The 14010-nt window shown below is 41.6% G+C and overlaps 1 protein-coding gene across 4 annotated transcripts in view; it reads right to left on the minus strand.

Moving 5' to 3' along the window:
* KCNC1 (potassium voltage-gated channel, Shaw-related subfamily, member 1) overlaps positions 1–14010 on the minus strand; it is a 98221-nt gene that overhangs the window by 19496 nt on the left and 64715 nt on the right. The window lies entirely within an intron of this gene.

Consider the following 14010-nt stretch of genomic DNA (forward strand, 5'->3'; position numbering starts at 1 on the left):
CGCCCTGGCTTGGACCATCCCGAGGGAAGGGCCTGCCACAGCTTCTCTGGGCAACCTGTGCCAGTGCCTCACCATCCTCACAGAAAAGAATTTCTTCCTGACATCTAATCTAAATCGTCTCTCAGTTTAAAACCATTACCTGTTGTCATATCACAACAGGCCCCAATAAGAAGTCTGTCCCCATCTTTCTTATAAGCCTCCATTAAGTATGGAAAGGCCACAGTAAGTTCTCCCTGGAGCCTTTTCAAATCCAGCTTTGTTGCCGAAGAGATCAGAACCTAGATGTTGTTACAGATTTAAAAAATCACAGTACCTTCCCCTAAATGCTTTGGGCTTCTACGGCATTATTACATGATGATCTAATATGCATGCTGGTGTGTGCTAAAATCAATGTCTAATATAAATAGTTGTCTGGAAGATAAACAATCTGGAAGTTACGGAAATTGAGAAGCAGGACTTTGGGTATCTTTTCATCAGATTCTCCTTTTAAACAGGGAAATTTCTCAATGCACAGTTTCTCCATCTGTAAAATAGGTTAAAAAATACCAGCTGGTGTTTGTCATGTGCTTTGTGATCCTAGGTAAGTGTGTTACAGATTCTGTATGTTTTCACTTTAATGTTACTGACTTTAGCATATCAACAGTCTCCCTGAAAAATACATCGAAGAGTCTTTTAAGTGGTTAAAGTCAGTTTCTGTGTGATATTGTTAACACTCAGAGCTTAATTAAGTAGAGGTTAATATTCCAATTGTCTTCAGTATGAGTAAAATGAGAAACAAAAAGCATCTTGCACCAAGAACTCATGAAAATGTTCCTAACGGCCTCAGCATGTCTGCTCCATTTCAGCCCGAAGCAGATTTCATAGAGATCGGGCGTTCTTAGGGTGGTATGGCCATTTTTGCTGCAGAATCACCGAGCCCTGAGAATTCAAGCTGCAGAAAGAAATGCTGATACTGAATTAAGTCAGGTAGCACTCACAGGTAAGAAGCAGAGAGGGGAATAAAACCATTTTGCATTTTAAGGGGTCTGTGAAGAAGGCCCCTTTCTTTATGCTGACTCAAAATGCAGTTCTCCTCTTGGTGTAGGAATATCTGTCCTGAGTGTGGTTTTTTTTGCTTAGGACAACCTTCAGTCTGACCTTGCACAGCAAGTATCTTTAAGAGTGATGTTTTACTATACTAAAGGGAAGAAACAACCAGTTGTGATAGGACATTTAAGGTCTCTGCAGTGGTACATGCTAGCAGTGTCATCAGTAGAGAACATCACACCCATGATCTCTCTTGCCATTAGCCCCCGTGTGTGCACACCTTGCCTTCAGAAGGAATTGAGACATTTCAGTCCCCGGTTCAGCAGAGCAGGACCCCCCTGTTGAATGGATGTGAAGCATTTGCTTCCTTCTCTCTGTATTTAACGACATCCAGAGCTCTTTCCTAGGGATGGGCATTCAAGAAGCTTTTTGGCTTTAGAAGCATGGGTCTGCTTTCAAAATTTCATAAAACCATGTCTGAGCAATGGTATTGACAGGAAGAATCCCAGTAATTCTTCTCCAGTTTAATTTTGTTTCTCTGTTGAATTACTACCTAATCCTAAAACCTGTCTTGCATTTGCTCCATAGTCATTCCAAGCTTCACTATTGAAAAGCCTTTGCTTTTTGTTTTAGAAGAAAGTCTGTAGAGAACGAAAGAAAAAGACAATGGAGAGCAGCCTTTGAATAAAGCTCCCATCACAGTTCCCCAGTCCCTTGGCTGATCCAAAGAAGTGCAGAAATGTCTGAGGATCGGACCTGACAATTTGTTCACTGGCACCCATCCCTGACAGATTTATGACTGGCAGCTGCTCAGGAAGCAGAAATTTAGCAACTTGTCACAAATGAGTGCATAATATGTCATTGGCTTAGATTTATATTTGCTATCCCCGATTTATATTGCCCCCACCCTTTTTCTTGCTGATTTATTTTTCTTTGTAGATTATCTGATACAAGATCTAGCAAGCTGTAAGCAAAATTCAATAGCTCTGAATTCAGCGAGTGTATTTTTCTAAGGAGACTCACATTCATTCGTGCCAAAGGGGTCATAAAAAGAGCTCTCTCTGGTGCCCCATCGGAGGCCAAGAGATCAGCCATCGTGCCTGACATGATAGCTTGTCAAGTCCAGAGATAAGCAACGCTGGTAAAATCTAGTGAAGACTATGGGGCTCGCGCATGTTTTAATATCTTTGAAAATAATATAGCTTGTCGTTTCATTAGTAATGGCCTGAACATTCTCAAACCAATGGATCGCTCTGGTATTACTTAGTGATTCTTAATCTCTCTCCTTACGTTTTACAACAGAATTTCTCCCTAGGATCTGAATGGACTGAGCGAAGGGAGTGAGGATTCTATGAGATGATGTTACATAATGGCAGCTAAATCTTCCTGTAAAGAAAATAACTAAGTAAAGTGTTTGAAGTGATCAAAAATCTTTTATCTGCTTTGACAAATGCGAATGATTCCTGTTTTACTAGAGATGCTGCTGCCATTGCTTTTTCTTGGCTCTAATACCAACAAATTAAAACCTCAAATTGCCCCAAACCACAAAAGCCATACGGCAAGACAGAGAGATTTTAAAGGGGGATATTTTGATTAAACATAAGTTACATTAAAATGACTTCATTCTGGAGGGAGAAGAAATTACACTCCTCCATAATTTGTGTTAATCATGGATATACTGTAAGAAACGTATTTTGAAAGAGTTTAAAAGACATCATGCCATAAGTGGCGAATTTTGTTATCTAATTTTTATTGCTTCTGATTAAGTCTATCTGTCTATCTAGCTATCTGTCTATCTCAAAGGCCTGCTTCTCCACTGCCCTGTGTCTAACCTAGACATTTTTGCCAGTGCAGTGTGAGTATGGAGCGCCAATTAATCCAGAATAGTAGTGTTTCGCATCAGCTTTACATAGCTGTAAAAGGAGCAAGGTAACAAGAGTCAGACTGAGCCGCTCATGATTAATGAGCCACTATCTTTCCACTCAGCATGGCAAGAAAAAAAAGTCCAGCAGCCTTAAAACCACAATTAAATCTAATACCTGAGGATTAGGAGGCTGGGCTCACTCAGAAAATACATCTGAGGATTGGACCAGACAGTATGAAATACATAGGTGTGGCTGTTTATTTCTGGGAATCAGTTTTTAAAACAGCACTTTACCTTTCATTTCTGAGATAGCTCTTGTCTTGGAGATCACAAACCTTCTTTATGCTTTGTTTTAGACAAATAACCCCAGTAACCCACTAGAATTCATTGATAAAGTGCCTCGAATTGCCAGGCTTCAATGCAGATGGGCAGTGAAGACTGGTGATGGAAGCACCAGGACAGAAATCAGATGACTGAGGCTCTTTTCCAGCCTCCACCATTGACACATTCTTAGTCTTCAGGCATGTGTGATGCATCTTTTGCATCGTCCTTTGTATGTTGGGTTTTTTTTTTTAAACTGAGATAGTAAACTCTTTGGGGCTTGGGACTGTCTGACAATTTTTACCTGCCCAGCATCCAGCCCAGTCAATGTATGTCTAGGGTGGGCACCTGGGAAGGGAGACATTGAGTGACTCTTTGGAAAGAGAGGCAGTACACTTGGACCACGGACAACAGCAAGAACGTGTGGTGGCAGTGGAAGCAGCACAGTTTTTGCAAATCAAATTCCAGTGACTTCAGAGTTTGTTTTCTAGGAAACACTGATCTACACAACACACCATTCATAATTCATTCCAGATCACACGTTTAGAGTGAGTTAATAGAAGCTGCATGCTGCAGACGGGTGCTCTTCTCCTTTGATACTGCTCAGAATCATTGAACAATCCTGACTCAGGCTAGATGGGAGAAAAGAAACAGGTCACGCTCAGATATTTGCCAGCCTCTGCCTTGCAACTCCTAACAGAAGTATTTAGAAAATGATTTTTAGTCCCTATCCTTTTGCAGGGAAATTCAGGAAATTCGACCCTTCCCTGAATCTCTGGGTGAAAGGCAGAGGAAGATGGCATTTTCTATGAACTACATCTGTTGAATCATCAGGAAAATTTCTATCCAAGTGCCACCCTCTCTTTCTACTTATCTGTTCTGGTGAGTTTTGGGTTTAATGACAAAAATATTAAAATCACTGTGTCATAATTCTCCTGGTCCTGTTGAACCAACAAAGCACAGGAACTAAGCAGTTGTCCTCTTAGTCTATGAGAGGGCCTCTGAGCAGCATGAGATTTCTGGCTTCTCTCACAGGTGAAGCAAGACTGAAATGGGAGGTGAGAACACTCTCCCCATACTTTGTCTCCAAGGGAGAAATGATGAAGTTATTAGTGCTGTGGGGCTTCCAGAAAAGTACGTTATGACTCTAGTGATATCCAGTATGATTTTTTTTTGTTTGGTTGTTTTTCTTGTGGTTGGGGTTGTTTGGGTTTTTTTAGGAAGAGGTGAGCAGCCAGGAAGAATAATAGAAAAATCCCAAGTCTGGTAATTTTTCAGTAAGTCTGTGGCAAATGCTGTATATCTTGCAGTAACAAGCTAGGTTCAGAAGCATTTCAGATTAGTGCTGGCAACCCATGAGGGGGTTTTCTACAAAGCATCTATGATTCAAACATACCTAGAGCCCCGTGCCTTTTGCTAGACTTCAATAAAACCATGTGATTTCCATTCACAAGCACCTCTTCAAATACTTTACCAACTTTCTTTTACTCATGTGCTTGAGGTTTGTCTCTGAAAACTATTACACCTGCATGAAGCTGCCAACATTTGCCTATCTGTGACTTGAATATCAAAGCTTTGACTAGCTTTTAATCTGAAAACCATACTTTAACGACATTTCATTTAAAACTTAGTCCGTGCATCAATAGAGACAAATTTGCTTGCTGCAGCTTAGCCAAAGTATGAGTTAAATGAAATCTGCTTTAAAATACTTGGCTTTATGACCACTTTATTATCTGTCAAGACCGTTTTTCCAGGCTTTCTTAAAGATTTGGACCCTGATTCAAACAAATGACTCATTCTGAATATACAAGTAATTCTGATGAGTTTTTAAAAGACATATTGAATCTGTGTGACTGGTCAAATGACTAGATGTAGGCACAGGATACTAGCAACCCGATAATGCTGTGGAAGTGAGCAAAGGCTCGGACTCAGTCGAAAAGCAACCTCTGCAGTATTTCATTAAGAAACCTAATGCAAGATATTTTGAGACCCTTTGAACAGTGATTATGAAGCTGAAATTATTCGCAAGGAGAAAAATGCAGTTCTGCTTTTGTAGGCATGATATAAATCTGTGAGGGCACAATCATGTTACCACCAAGTTCTTTTTTGTGAAGGGAGACATGACTATCTTGCAGTCTGTCCTTGTTCAGTGAGTTGGTAAGACAATTGATACAGAAGCTCACATCAGAAAACGTACTGGTTCGCTCACAAGATCATTGAAATGTATTATTTCTTCGCTGAGACAAATGGCAGAAGTAGGATTGCAGGTAGACAAAGCCTGCTCCAGTGTCAGATAAAAGTCCACCAACAACTCATGGATGAAATGGTTATGTAATGCCAAAAAAATATATGACAGCTTGCAAAAAAATCTTGGAATGCTTAGCGGCATGCAGACATGAAACAGCGGAAAATATGTGGAAAATATGCTTAAGTTATTCGGTGTTGACACTGCAATAAATAAATTAGAAGCAGATCTCTCAAATGTTAGGCCTAGCAGGCAGCCATGTGCTTTGACAAGGTAGTTACTCGGACTGCATCAGAACTGGAGAAACAGCGTGTTAAAAAAAATGTGCAGTCATCTGTGGAAAATATGCTTAAGTTATTCGGTGTTGACACTGCAATAAATAAATTAGAAGCAGATCTCTCAAATGTTAGGCCTAGCAGGCAGCCATGTGCTTTGACAAGGTAGTTACTCGGACTGCATCAGAACTGGAAGGGTGGGAAGGACAGTATTTCTCCGGGACCACATGGCCAGCCAGCTGGTCACCAGGCAAACGTTGGAATGGTTCTTTGTAGGTCATGGGCAAGTTTTCCAGTTTCATCTAAATCTTGTGATTTAATAGGAGCATTCTCACAGAAGAGATGGGAATTTATTTTGCAAGCTTCCTTGCTAGCTCCTTAGTCTGGCTGGTAGCGAGAACTGCATGGAGACAGTATGGTGGGAGTAAGAAATGTTTCATATTGCTCAGCAACAGCTCGGTGGGAAATTCTTGTCTTGACATATATAGATTCATGATCCAAAAGTGCCCCAGGACTTGAGCAGCTAGGTATGTGGGGCACTGCAGAAGGAGCTGTAAGTGTTTAAGTCTTCTGTCTCTTTGAGGGACTGTGAGAGTGCACGTTTGGTGGGGACCTCCAGATGTCATTTCCCTGCCCCAAAGCGCAGACTTCGATCATTCCTGCAAGAGAGCTATACTGGCTGTTATTAAGGAACTCCAATGGTGAATATCATAGAAATTCTGCAGGAAATTTATCCCAGTGCTTCACCATATTTTAACTGTGGGGTTTTTTCTTCCCAATGATTAACTGAAATAATCTTTGCCTCATTTTAAGGTTGTTCACTTCTGTCATATCCATCACAAACAGCTAAACATTTAGAAATTTCTAGATGTTTTCTTTCTTTTGTAAGCCAACAACCACTAAACATTCTAATGTTCCATGAGCCCTGGACTCCTGTTTTCGTATCCTCATGCTTTTGCTGCATAAATTCAGTGTAATTATTAATCTAATTTTCAGATGCCACACACTTCTGTGCTGTCAGTTCTGTCAAATGCTCTAGAATTAAAGAAACCAAAAAAGTCATGTAGCATCTCATACACTGGAATGTAAACTAACACCTGGCAAATGAAACCAGGGAACTTTGATTGCCCATTATTGCTAGGTTTTTCTGTCTTTTTCTGTTAGGCAGTAGGTAATGTTTTTGGACTCTGCACACTTTCGTTCCTGAAAGGGATAGTTTTGTAGCAATAACTGGTGATAGTGTCATGTGTTAGGATTGTCAGGATCTCACCTCACCACCTTTGTTCTGGATGCTATTTTATCTCCTGAGAAAATGATGCTTCCTTCCTCTCTAACTTGCTGCTGATCCTTTCTCTTGGGCAGAGAAAAGGCATTTGTTATGCAATTCCTTCACAAAGGGGAATTCCTGACTGGATCTAGGCAGAATCCAACTGGGAAAACCCAAAGCCTTGAAAATTAGCTTAGTCCTGAGGCTTCCTGTGGTTTAGAAATAATTTTTATTTTTCTCCTTCCAGATGGAATCAAAAAAGTCACACACATGCTCATGGTTAGGATCAAGTGCAGCCAGATGAAGGTAGGTATGTATTTCCAACCAAGCCTTTTGATTTTGGAAAAGTGAAACTACAAAGATAATTGGATGACAAGTTTTACTCTCATGCATACACACGTACACACGCATGCTCTTACTTAAAGTTGCTAACTAAGGTATTCCTTTGCTCCGAATACAGCTGTAGGCTGCATGAGTCCTGGGACTTTTTGTGGGGTGACATGACTATATTTTTTCCCTTTTTGTTACAGCTTCTGCACTGTGACTTGCCCAAAGGTGGCTTAATTCACATGCTCATGTTTATAAGGAGTACAGGCTCTCTCAAGCCTACTTTTAGAGTGGTCCTAGAAGCATTCCACAGAGCAGGAGGCATATTTCTGTAGCCTTACAGGACTCACACTCAGTGGGGTTTCATTCACTACCCCAAACTCAGGAGGGCACCTGTCATGGTATGCACTGGAGGGCAGTTAGTGCATGTTCTCACTCCACTTGCTAACAGCACTATCCTGATTTAAAGGTGAGGGTTGTATCATCCTTTCTTTCCCAGGTAAAATGTTTTCTCCTACAGTGTGTATTTGCCACACCCATCTAGCTACATTAGTGCATGCCTCCAGACACGCAAAACCTCTGGGCTGATATGCAGGAGACTGACTAAAATAATTTGTGCTCATTGTTAGTTTTTAAGGCTAAGTGGATGAGTTACGTCTAACACCTGTGCTACTACCCTGGCTATCAGTTACTTGGTGACCACCCCTCCCATAGGCCAGTTCAGGGTTAGAAGCTGGGAACTTCTTGCAGAGAGCGTTTCTGGGGGCAGCGCTGCAGGGGTGTTGGCACAACCTTGTCCTCTGGCTCTGAGCAGTTCAGAAGGGCTCCTGGCAGCCCTTTGCATGTAGCTTCCGCGAGCCACCATCTCATCTGGTGCTGGGGAGCTGCAGTAAGTGCTTCTTCCTGTTAACTCTTTTAGCTGGGGCTATAAAAGGCTCAGTGCTACTGAGAGGAGGAGACCTTCAAACACCTGCTGTGAGATCTATTGCACAAGCAACACACACTTCTCGTCGAGTGCAATCAAGGTCAAAAGAAAGATGGAAAGATGAGAAAAGGAACTGGAGGTAAGCCATAGCCTGGACCTAGAGGAAGATAGCTTTCTATCTAAAATGAAAAGGATTTACAGTATTTTAAGAGATTTGCTAGAAATTATTTGCAACAATATTTAGCTTGTGTCCTGCAGTACGCTCAACATCTTGTGGGATAATAGGTTTCTCTTATCTTTTGTTGTTTCCTGGACTGTGGTTGTACCGTCCATGATTTATTTATATTTCTTCAGTTTATTCAAGTGCAAATACAACTATGATGTAAACTGTGCTTGAAGAACCAACTTGATTTCTGAATTCTGTCCTCCAACACAAAGGAAATACCCTTCATTTGAAGTAGGTTTGTTTGAATAGCTCATAGGTAGCACCTACCTGTGCCACATAGAACCCGAAATATCACATAGCATTTAACAGTGTCTTCTTGTGCCTTGAAAGTACTGCTGAAATGTTCGTGTAGGTGTCAATCTCTGCAACTGTTTTGTGAGGCAAAACAAGTAGATAGTACTTCTATTCATAGACAAGGTGATGGTGAGGCTTAAAGATTAGAGCCTGTATTTTTTGAAGATGTTGTTTTAGCTTTGACTACACAGCTATCAGTACTGAGGTCTTAGATTAGAGCAAAACTAGGCAATATCATGTTCAAAATATGTCTTAATATCCAGACTTCCACAGGGATGGATAGGGCTGCCAGATTCTGCGTGCTGAGCTGTTATTAGGATAGTGCATCTGTTGGCCAAGATACCGTCCCCCAGAACTTGTGTTTGCAGAGTTCAAAGCCATCTGGTTGTGAAATTCCAGCTCAGTCTTTCAGCCGTGCTCTTCCTTCTAACCCCGCAGTGCAGCGAGTCCCAGCGTGTGATGGGGTGGGGGTTGTGTAAAGGGTGAGGGGCTGTGCTGGAGATTTCAGTGGGCTCTTGGACTTCTGTTCTTATTTGTGCAACTCTGCTGCATCAATACCTCTAGAAATGGCCACTCTGGATTAGAGAAGGGTGAGAGCTTTTCTCTGACCCTTTCTGGTCACTTCAGTTTTTTATCATGAGACCCTGAAGTCTTCAACACAAAGATTCCTTATCAGATATTTTCACAGGATCAGACTGCCTGCTTATGAAAATCTGGTCCTTAAGGAGATTTTGGGTTGGGGACTCATTAACTGGAAAACACCAGAAATCACTGATCACTTTCAGAAATCTTCCCTAACAAGTGTTGTCATGTAATAGGCACAAAACTGCTTCAAAAATTAAAGGAAAATGGGTGAAATGAACCAGCATCGGACGTACATTGATTCCGAGAATGTAATTTCTCTCTGGGAATGTCTGGCTCAGTTGTATTGTCTCCTGAGTGTGAGACAGACCACTGCCCCGGGTAGTTTCTGCAGCATGCCCTTCTTTGCTTTAAGAAGAGCTGGGGTAAGTGGGTACATACAAAAGTTGATTTAGAAATAAGATGTTTAAAAATGAAGAGTGCTCTGTAGTGCTGACTTGTTTGAAAAAAAGCAATTCCTAGTCCTGTGTGCAGTAAGTAAGGTGAGTACAGTTGGCTACAGAAAACCACGAGATGGGGGGAGGAGGCTGGGGATGAAGCCAAAGAACAGAGGAGAAAGCTGGAACTTTCATCCAAGCTAGATATTCCATAGGCTGGCAAAGATGGAAAACAGTGTTTGCCCCAGAGGGTTATCTTCACCCACTCCAGTTCTAATTTTGAGTGATTTGTGGCAGTTGGGTGCTGCCATCGGCCTGCTTAGGGCATGAGCTGTGCGCGGGTGAATGTCAAAGGAGAGCACAGAAACTGCTTCCCAGGCAGGAAAAGTTAAAGATGATTTAAAGACATATAGCTAGTTGAGTAATTAAAAGGTGCCAAAATTAAAGTTTGTGGTCATTTAAATAAATAAAAATAAATACTTCTCAACCGGATTTGAAGTATTTTTATATTTAAACTATAAAACAGTGTAACCTCAGTGAGGGGAAAGAGGCAGTTTCCCGTTGTGACCCTTTCCTTGAAGGCCTTGTGCTTCAGCTCTGGGCGCACAATTTTCTAGAAGGCTGGAAAAAGCCCTTTTCCCATGTTGCTGCCTTAGGTGCAGGCAACTTCCCTAAACCACATTACTTGCTGCTTCACAACATAACTGCCCCTCTAAGCCTGGGATAATTCCGAGGATGCTGACTTGAGTGCAGGAAGTTGTTTCCTGCATGAAGTTCTCCTTTCTGGACTGTGCAGGAAGCCTGTGGGAGGTATTGACTGGAGTCAGGGGAGCTGAATGTGCTCCCTGGTGCCACCTTCTTCGCCTCCAAAACAAGAACCCGGGATTTCTGGCTTTTGTCCCGTGTTTCATTATTCAAGCTGAGCGGCTGCCCTGTTGTGGGCAACCTTGGTACATAAAGGAATTGCAACGTGGTAGGAGTCCATTTCTGCACCATTTCTTCCAGCGAGCGGTAGAGCTGGGCTTTGATGTGAAGCCTTGTGTTGAGGATGTGATGCTCGAGCTCCTCACAACACAGTCTCTCAGTGAGCTCAAGATTTACAGGAGAAAAATCAGCTTTTTCTTAACCTGGCCTTGTGGGCTGAGAAAATTTACATTTTGTGAACCTTTTGTCTCAATGCAAGTGTTGACCTAGTACTGGGATTGTTGTGGGATTTTTTTGCTTTTCAAAATAGTCACAAAAGTTGGGGAGTGAGGAATTGCCAACTGTATTTTAAAGGAGCTGTTGCCACAGTAACTGAGGTACCTTCAGTTACCAAGGTAACAAATGCAGCTCAGCTGCCTTGCTGTAAAGCCAGACAAATCTACTCGTGAGCTGTTGATTTTAAGATGCTTTATAAATTGTTGACTTATTCTAGGTACTTAAATACATAAATCAAAATGTCCATTAAAACAACCAATGCACTGTACTATTTATGAATTATTTACCCCAATCTTATTTCATCAGCTGGATTTTTTTTTTTCCCTTATCAATGTATCTGAGCTTTTTCCACTTCTAGTTTTTCTTATTTATTGTTTAGAAAATGATTTTTCTATCTGAAACAGATGATTCATTTTATTGCTGGTTGTAAATCTTATTCATTAGAGAAACCGTACCCCCCCAGTGCCACTGCTCTGGCCCTGTAGTCTCTAAACAGAACTTTATGTACTTCTGCCCTGAAACCACAAAATATATTTTGCTAAAAATTTGCTAATGAATTAAATCGATACAATTTGGAATGAGTTCCATCTCAAACAATCAATACAAGCCCAGTGATGTACAACAGGCAGGCAGGTAAATTGGTCTAAATAAATTTACAATTGATTTTACTTTTAAAACCAAATTAGAACATTTATAGTCTTACCAAATAAGATCAACTGCAACTTGCGCAAACAAGCTTATTCCTAGGTTTGTCTTTTTCTGGTACTAGTAGCAGACATGTTACTATTTCCAGCTCAGTAACTTTTATTCCTGGGATAATATGTGTAATTTCTTGGCCCAAAAGCATGGTTTGCCAATTATTAAACCAGGTCATGTTTATTCAGGATTACCCCTTCTTAGATTGTTTTTGCTAATAATTTGTGGTAGCCTCTGCTCGTTAACGAACACTTAGGATTGCATCAGTCAGTGTAAGCTGTGCCATAGGCTTACACACCTGTGTCCTGGTATGGATGCGCGATGACAGCCAGGACCTGCCTTCTGACCGTGCCCCCGGTGGCATTGCTGGCTTGGGTGGGCGCGTCAGTGCTCTGTGCCTTTGCTCTTTAAAACTTCACTGCTTTTCAGACTTTGCCACTGGCTTTTGTGCACAAGGAAGAGTGGACCCTTGTTGGAGAACAATTTTAGTCCGAGTGAAGTATTGTTCTGAGACTCTGAGCTGCTAGGCGCTGGCAGGAGGGCCTCCTGGGACGTACAGTCCAAGGTCAACAGAGCTGCACGTGCCTAGAGGGCTTTGATCTGGAAGGAGCGTAGCCATTGCGCCCAAGTCTGTATGATCAGCTGTTCCTGATCTGCTAATTTGGAGATACTTCCTGTGCACAGATGGGGATGTGCAGTGGGCATATCTCTGGGAGGGGAGCAAAATCTAGCTCTTCAGAAATACGCACTGCCTGCTGCGTTCATTTCTTGTGTTTATAGCCATGTTGTTTCAATAGTTGTGCTAAAAATTTAGTCTGAAACCAAGTACGATTCCTAGGTACTGAAAAGCTGAGTTGTAGAAAGTTTCCTCAGAACTGTTTGAGTAGTGATGTCAGCAGTACTGTAAGACTGGCAAGGCTAAGAAGCCACCTTCAAAAACCCGTAGATATTTAGGGAGATATTGTGGCATTTAACAGGGCCATTGGATTTTGCATGTGCTCATCTTATTTTCCCTGAACAACGTATGCTTGTTCACGAGTGTGACGTTACAGTCCTCTTGGTGTTCTTGTGTAATGGCCGTTAGCATAAGTCATCCTCCTTGCTCAGAAAATCCTTGTAATTCTTCACGTGCTCACACATCTTGCATTAGTATTAAAGATGAGTAAATCAGTTAATAGGTGCTGCTGTAACCCTAGGTGTTTGGCATGTCCGATGAGATGTTATTCTTACCAATCTTGGTGCATTTTGTACATCCTGCTGCTGGGAGGCCTCGCCAGGGTTATTTGGATGATAAGGGATGAACTTAAGGGAGACTTCCAGTGAGGATTGCTTTTCTCTGCTTGGTCAAAGTGCCCTTCAGATCATTGCAAACTGCTTTTTTACCTCTTTAGTCCGTTGCTTAGCAAATATGGATATATTGAGTTGGTTCAATCGGTTATCTTAGTTTCAGTTTTTCCAGCCTGCAGAGGTATATTTCGGTTCTGGTGCTGATTGCCTAAAACATAAGGATGGGGAATGCTGGGATCTCTTCAAAGTTCAGTCTAGATTGGAATAGTTTTCATGTGAATATTAGCCCTTTCTCTGATATTTGAGTTGAAGCTTAAATGTTATTGATAGGGATTAATTTGATATTGTTCACAGACATGTTTGAATTTATAGCACGTTATAAGGATTTTACTTGTCAGTGCCACAGCTTAAAAAAATGTAATTAGTCTGCTGATTTGTCTGCCTTTCAAACCTACTCAACAAGCAGCTCAAATACAAGATGTTCTTGTCTGCTGCAACTGAGAGATGCGCTGCACTTACCCAGCTCTCCCCATCGCCTGCCAGGCTGGGAATTGTATCACGACAATTGAGCTGCCTGAACATAAAAAATATCTGGACTGATTCAGTGGTCCAGGAACTCAAGAAGTATCATGCAGTGCATTTATTACAGTGTCATGCTCCTGTAAGGGGACTTGAATTTCTGACTTGCTTTTTGGGGTCAAATATTGTGAACATTTGTTAGAGGATTTCTCTCCCCAGCGCTCATTTAGGTTTAATGGCAGCTGTGTGGCTCAACTTCCCTCTCTAGGCTTTGAAAATGCCAGCTGGCATTGTTACTTGGGAGAGTTTAGGGATTTCATTAATCTTGTAGGACAGGGACCCTGGACATGATGTGGTCACTAAGGCTAAAATAGAAGGTAATTGGGTCAAAGTTGGGGAAGCAGAGAGGTTTTACTTAGTAGCATTTGCCTTTGTATTTTTCAAAAAAGAAGCTCATGTAGCGGAAGGTGGTATGTCAGCGACTGTAAAAAGGAGAGGTTAACTACTGATCTCCTGCTG

The sequence above is a fragment of the Apaloderma vittatum genome, unplaced genomic scaffold (genome assembly GCF_000703405.1).
Source record: "Apaloderma vittatum isolate BGI_N311 unplaced genomic scaffold, ASM70340v1 scaffold13534, whole genome shotgun sequence".
NCBI lineage: Eukaryota > Metazoa > Chordata > Aves > Trogoniformes > Trogonidae > Apaloderma > Apaloderma vittatum.